Raw genomic sequence first — 7570 nt, 5'->3', positions numbered from 1 at the left:
AATAATATACCCTGTAGAATGTTTCAACATGTTTTTAGGATTAAAGCCATTTAATTCTTGAAGTATTTGATCAACTAGAAAGGTTAGGATCCAAAAGATCGATTTTACATTTTTGAATACCCTGGATATGTTGACATAACTCCAAAAGATCCAGGTTATTATTATTACTCTGCCAAATACCCATTAGGAGATTTTTAATCTTTTCTCAATCTCATTGGGAAGAGTGTATTTGGCCAAGTAATACAGACATATTTATAATTATCATGGCATTCAAGCCTTTTATTAAACTTAAGAGCATAAAGCTCATTTGTAATATTTATTACAGTGGTTTCTAGAACATTTATCTCAGTTTCAATCCTTTCATCAATATTTATCTGATAATGGAGGGCTTTGGAAGAATTTTGTGCCAAATTATTAAGAAAATTTATATGTTGTAAGTTTTGAGACATAGCCGCAGAGGCTGTAATCTAGAAACAATGAATAAAAGTAGAGTAGCCCTCCAAGGATCAATACCAAGTGCTGGCTTTGTTCTGGTTAACTGGGCACACACCTGTTGCAAAGCCTGAACACCAACTATAGCATACCATGGTTCTGAATTGTTAGCTGGCAATAAGACAAAAGAAGGCTGATGAAGGATCAAAGTCCCTTCATCTATTGTAACTAATGATGTAGTTAGTTAAATTGTATCTTTTACAGGCTACAGGATATTTATCATCCTTTCTCTTAATTCTCACATTTCCAATAATTAGAGAATAAGGAGATTGAATATAGACCTGCAGGCCATAGCAGGAATATTGCTTACAATTCCTGCCTATGAAATCAGGCATAGGTCTGTCAGTAATACAAAAATTCTGGGGCAGCAATTAAGTGCCAATCATCCTTCTGGATGCCACCTCGCTGAGGGTTAGGGTATTACCAATAAACCTCCAGGGATCATGACATCCTTGCATAATTGTCTTTGTCAATTCTAGGAGACCAGTTTAAAATATAACCACTATTTCTACACTTTATGTTGCACAAGTCATTTGCACAATCCATCCATTTAGGAAAGGTGCCAAATTTTATTGTAGAATGATTAGGGCAATAATATATTGGCAGATACTCTATGTAAATAACTGGCCTGTATAGGAAAATTTCATCTCAATAATCTTTCTATTTTGACAACTGTTCAGATATATAAGTATAGTTTTAATTTCTAAGGACCAGCAAGATTAGCCAGTTTAGGTTCCACATATGCTATCTTTCCCTTGAAAGATACCCTTAGCCAGCCTGTTAGAGATCAACATATAGGTAGCTGACCACTATAACCAGTACATGGATGGATTTTCCAGCCCACATTATAAGATACATTAAGAGGTGGACTTGGGGCTGGGGATGTGGCTCAAGCGGTAGCGCGCTCGCCTTGCATGCGTGCGGCCCGGGTTCGATCCTCAGCACCACATACCAACAAAGATGTTGTGTCCGCCGAGAACTAAAAAATAAATATTAAAAATTCTCTCTCTCTCTCTCTCTCTCCTTTCACTCTCTCTTAAAAAAAAAAAAGAGGTGGACTTGGGGAATGGATCTACAGAAGTCTCTTTATAGGTTTTTCTTACCTAGCAGCTTGTGAAGCTTGCATGGCTGTAAACTCTGTGGTTTGAGATTTACCTTCCAGTGTCAGGTTTTTTTCAGCCATTTCCATGCTGAATGTTCAGCAGCAGTAAGACTTTTAGTATCACAATTTAAGAAAAAGTTTTGAAATATTCTTTAAGATTTAGTGTGTGCATGTAGGGTCCTGTTTTTCCCCTTTGTATTTATTAAAATTGAATAAAAGGCTGGCATAAGTCATAGTATCATTAGTCTTAAGTTATAGACAATAGTTTAGTACATTTTTTTGTTCTGATTTGTTATACATGATGGCAGAATGCAATTAATTTCGTATTACACACATAGTGTACAGTTTTTCAAGACTGATTGTACACAAAGTATTTTCACACCATTCGTGTCTTATACATGTACTCTTAGGGTAAGGATGTCCAACTCATTCCACCATCATTCCTACCTCTCTGCCCCCTCCTTTTCCTTCCCTTTCCTTTGCCCTATCTAAAGTTCCTCCATTTCTCCCATGCTCCCCCGACCCCCAATCGCCATTATGTGTCTGCATCCTCATATCAAAGAAAACATTCAGCCTTTGGTTTTTTGGGATTGGCTTGCTTCACTTGAAATTATATTCTCCAACTTTATCCATTTACATGCAAATGTCATAATTTTATTCTATTTTAATGCTGAGTAATGTTCCATTGTGTATATTTACCAAAGTTTCCCTATCCCTATTCATCTACTGAAGGGCATCTAGGTTGGTTCCACAGTTTAGCTATTGTGAATTGTGCTGCTATAAACATTGATGTGGCTGTGTTACTATAGTATGCTGATTTTAAGTCCTTTGGGTATAAACCGAGGAGTGGGATAGCTGGGTCAAATGGTGGTTCCATTCCCAGTTTTCCAAGGAATCTCCATACTGCTTTCCAGATTGGCTACACCAATTTGCAGTCCCACCAGCAATGTATGAGTGTACCTTTTTCCCCACATCCTCACCAACACTTATTGTTGTTTGTATTCTTAATAATTACCATTCTGACAGAAGTGAAATGAAATATCAGAGTAGTTTTGACTTGCATTTCTCTAATTGGTAGAGATGTGGAACATTTTTTTTATATGTTTGTTGATTGATTGTATGTCCTCTTCCGAGAAGTGTCTGTTCAGTTCCTTGACCCATTTATTGATTGGGTTATTTGTTTTTTTGTGTGTGTGTGTTAAGGTTTTTGAGGGGCTGGGGATGTGGCTCAAGTGGTAGCACGCTCGCCTGGCATGCGTGCGGCCTGGGTTTGATCCTCAGCACCACATACAAACAAAGATGATGTGTCCACCGATAACTAAAAAATAAATATTAAAATTCTCTCTCTCTCTCTCTCTCTCTCTCTCTCTCTCCCCCTCTCTCCCTCTCTCACTCTCTAACAAAAAAAAGGTTTTTGAGTGCTAGTACTCTATCTGATGTGCTTGTGGTAAAGATTTGCTCCTATTCTGTAGACTCTCTATTCATCTCACTGATTGTTTCTTTTACTGAGAAGAAGCTTTTTAGTTTGAATTCATCCCATTTATTGACTCTTGGTTTTAATTCTTTCACTACAGGAATTTTATTAAGAAAATGGGGCCTAAACTGACATGATGGAGATTTGGGCCTACTTTTTCTTCTAATAGACACAGTGTCTCTGGTTTAATTCCTAGATCCTTGATTCACTCTGAGTTGAGTTTTGTGCTTGGAGAGAGAGGTTTCATTTCATTTTTTTACATGTGGATTTCCAGTTTTTTCCGCACCATTTGTTGAAGAGGCTATCTCTTCTCCAATGCACATTTTTAGTGCCTTTGTCTAATATAAGATAACTGAAGTTATGTGGGTTTGACTCTGTGTCCTCTGTTCTGTATCATTGGTTTACAGGTCTATTTTAGTGCTAATAGCATGCTGATTTAGTTACTATTGTTCTGTAGTATAGTTTTAAGTCTGGAATAATAATGCCACCAGCTTTGTTCTTCTTGCTAAGGATTGTTTTGGCTATTCTGGGTCTCTTATATTTCCAGATGAATTTTATTATTTGCTTTTTCTATTTCTATAAGGAATGGCATTGGGATTGCATTAAATCTGTATAGTGCTTTTGGTAGTATGGTCATTTTTATAACACTGATTCTGCCTATCCAAGAACAAGATATATCTTTCCATCTTCTAAGGTCTTCTTTAATTTATTTCTTTAGTGTGTTGTAGTTTTCATTGTAGAGGCTTTCATCTCTTTTGTTAAGTTGATTCCCAAGTATTTTTTTTTTTTTGAGGCTATTGTAAATGGGATGGTTTTCCTCATTTCCCTTTCTGAGGATTTGGCACTGATGTACAGAAATGCCTTTGATTTATGGGTGTTGATTTTATATCCAGCTACTTTGCTGAATTCATTTATTAGTTCAAGGAGATTTCTGGTGGAATGTTTTGGGTCTTCTAGGTATAGAATCATATTGTTTGCAAATAGTGATAATTTAAGTTCTTCTTTTCCTATCTGTATCCCTTTAATTTCTTTTGTTTGTCTGATTGCTCTGGCTAGAGTTTCAAGAACTATGTTAAATAGAAGTGGTGCCAGAGGGCATCCCTGTCTTATTTCAAATTTTAGAGGGAATGCTTTCAATTTTTCTCCATTTAGAATGTTGTTGGCCTGGGGCTTAGCATAGATAGCCTTTACAATGTTGAGATATGTTCCTGTTGTCCCTAATTTTTTAAGCATTTTGAACATGAAGGGGTGCTGTATTTTATCAAATACTTTCTCAGCATCTGTTGAGATGATCATATTGTTTTTATCTTTTGAGTCTATTGATCTGATGACTTACATTTATTGATTTCCATACATTGAACCAACCTTGTATTCCTGGGATGAACCCTGGTTGATCGTGATGCACTCTCTTTTTGATATGTTTTTGTGGTCCATGTGCCAGAATTTAATTGAGAATTTTAGTATCTATATTCATTAGAGATATTGGTATGAAGTTTTCTTTCTTTGATGTGTCCTTATCTGGTTTTGGAATCAGGGTAATATTGGCCTCATAGAATGTGTTTGGAAGTGTTCCCTCTTTTTCTATTTCATGAAATAATTTGAGAAGTATTTGTGTCAGTTCTTCTTTAAAGGTTTTGTAGAACTCAGTTTTGTATTCATCTGGTCCTGGGCTTTTCTTTGTTGGTAGACTTCTGATGGCATCCTCTATTTCCTTGCTTGAAATTGATCTGTTTAAAATGTGTATGTCATCCTTATTTAATTTAGGCATATCATATGCCTCTAGAAATTTGCCAATGTCTTTAGTATTTTCTATTTTATTGGAATACAAATTTTTAAAATGATTTCTGTTTTTCTTTTGTATTTCTGTGGTGTCCATTGTAATATTTCCTTTTTCATCTGAATGTTAGTAATTTGAGTTTTCTCTCTCTCTCTCTTCATTAGTATGGCTAATGGTTTATCAATTTTATTTATTTTTTTCAATGAACCAGCTTTTTGTTTTGTCAGTTTTTTCAGTTGTGTCTTTTGTTTCAATTTCGTTGATTTCAGCTGTAATTTTAATTATATCCTGTTTCTTACTGCTTTTGGGGTTGATTTGTTCTTCTCTTTCTAGGGATTTGAGATGTAATGTAGGTCATTTATTTGTTGACTTTTTCTTCTTTGAAGGAATGAACTCCATTCAATGAACTTTCCTCTTAGAACTGCTTTCATAGTGTCCCAGAGAGTTTGATATGTTGTATTGGTGTTCTCATTTATTCTAAGAATTTTTTAATCTCCTCCTTGATATCTTTTGCAACCCATTGTTAATTCAGTAGTGTATTATTTAGTGTCCAGGTGTTGGAGGAGATTTTATTTTTTATTTTGTTATTAATTACTAATTTCATTCTATTGTGGTCTGATATAATGCAGGGTAGTATCTCTACTTTTCTGTATTTACTAAGATTTGCTTTGTGGCATAGCATATGATCTGTTTTAGAGAAGGATCCATGTGTTGCTGAGAAGAAAGTGTATTCCTACATTGATTGATAATATACTCTATATATGTCAGTTAAGTCGAAGTTATTGATTGTATTATTGAGTTCTATAGTTTCTTTGTTCAGCTTTTGTTTGGTAGATCTATCTAGTTGTGAAAGATGAGTGTTAAAGTCACCCAGACTTATTGTGTTGTGATCTGTTTTACTCTTGAACTTGAGAAGAGTTTGATTGATGAACGTAGAGCTCCATTGTTTGGGGGCATATATATTTATAACTGTTATGTCTTATTGATTTATGGTTCCATTAAGCAGTATGAAATGTTCATCTTTGGGGCTGGGGATGTGGCTCAAGCGGTAGCGCGCTCGCCTGGCATGCGTGCGGCCCGGGTTCGATCCTCAGCACCACATACAAACAAAGATGTTGTGTTCGCCGAGAACTAAGAAAAAAAAATAAATATTAAAAATTCTCTCTCTCTCTCTGTCCCTCTCTGTCCCCCTCTCTCTCACTCTATCTTTAAAAAAAAAAAAAAGAAATGTTCATCTTTATCATTTTTGATTAACTTTGGCTTGAAGTGTACTTTATTTGATATGAGGATAGAAACTCCTGCTTGCTTTCGTAGCCATGTGAATGGTATATTTTATCCCACTATTTCACTGTTAGTCTCTGGGCGTCTTTTCCTATGAGATGAGTCTCTTGAAGGGAGCACATTGTTTGTCTCTCTCTCTTTTTAATTCTGTGTCTTTTGATTGGTGACTTTTAGGCATTAACATTTAGGGTTATTATTGAGATATGATTTGTATTACCAGACATTTTTTTAACCATACGATTCATTTTTATTTTTTTTAGTCATACATGACAACAGAATGTATTTTGACATATAATACATACATGGAATGTACATACATCAATCATATTGTCTATTCTATTCTGTTGCCCTTCCTATGCCCCCTACTCCTCCCCTCCTCTCCCATCCTTTGTGTATATCCAATCAAATTGTGACACACTTTTTTTTTCTTTTTCTCATCACAACATCATATATGTATTCTGTAAAACAATGAGGTTCTCCTTCCATCTGTGCAACTCCCCTTCTCCCTCTTTTTCCTTCCCACCTCTCTTCCCTGTTTAGTGGTAGTCTTCTTCTCATGTTCTTCCTCCCTATCCCATTTTGAGTCACCCCCCCTTATATCAGAGAAGACATTCGGCATTTGTTTTTTAGGGATTGGCTAATTTCATTTAGCATAATCTGCTCTAATGCCATCCATTTGCCTGCAAATGCCATGATCTTGTTGTTTTTTACTGCTGAGTAATATTCCATTGTGTATAAATGCCACATTTTTTAAATCCATTCATCTATTGAAGGGTGTATAGGTTGGTTCCACATTCTAGCTATTGTCAATTGTGCTGCTATAAACATTGATGTGGCTGTGTCCCTGTAGTATGCTCTTTTTCGGTCTTTTGGGTATAGTCCGAGAAGGGGAATAGCTGGGTCAAATGGTGGTTCCATTCCCAGCTTTCCCAGGAATCTCCATACTGCTTTCCAAATTGGCTGCACCAATTTGCAGTCCCACCAGCAATGTATGAGTGTACCTTTTTCCCCGCATCCTCGCCAGCACTTATTGTTGTTTGACTTCATAATGGCTGCCATTCTTATTGGAGTGAGATGGTATCTTTGAGTAGTTTTAATTTGCATTTCTCTGATTACTAGAGATGGTGAGCATTTTTTCATGTATTTGTTGATTGATTGTATATCCTCTTCTGAGAAGTTTCTGTTCAAGTCCTTGGCCCATTTGTTGATTGGGTTATTTGCTTTTTTATTGTTTAACTTTTTGTGTTCTTTGTATACTCTAGAGATTAGAGCTCTATCTGATGTTTGAGGGGTAAAAATTTGTTCCCAGGATGTAGGCTCCCTATTCACCTCACATATTATTTCTCTTGCTGAGAAAAAAACTTTTTAGTTTGAATTCGTCCTATTTGTTGATTCTTGGTTTTAACTCTTGTGCTCTAGGTGTCTTATTAAGAAATTTGGGGCC

The sequence above is a fragment of the Spermophilus citellus genome (assembly GCF_964194105.1).
Source record: "Spermophilus citellus genome assembly, chromosome: 2".
NCBI lineage: Eukaryota > Metazoa > Chordata > Mammalia > Rodentia > Sciuridae > Spermophilus > Spermophilus citellus.
The sequence above is the reverse complement of the archived record's forward strand: the minus strand, read 5'-3'. Positions refer to the sequence as shown.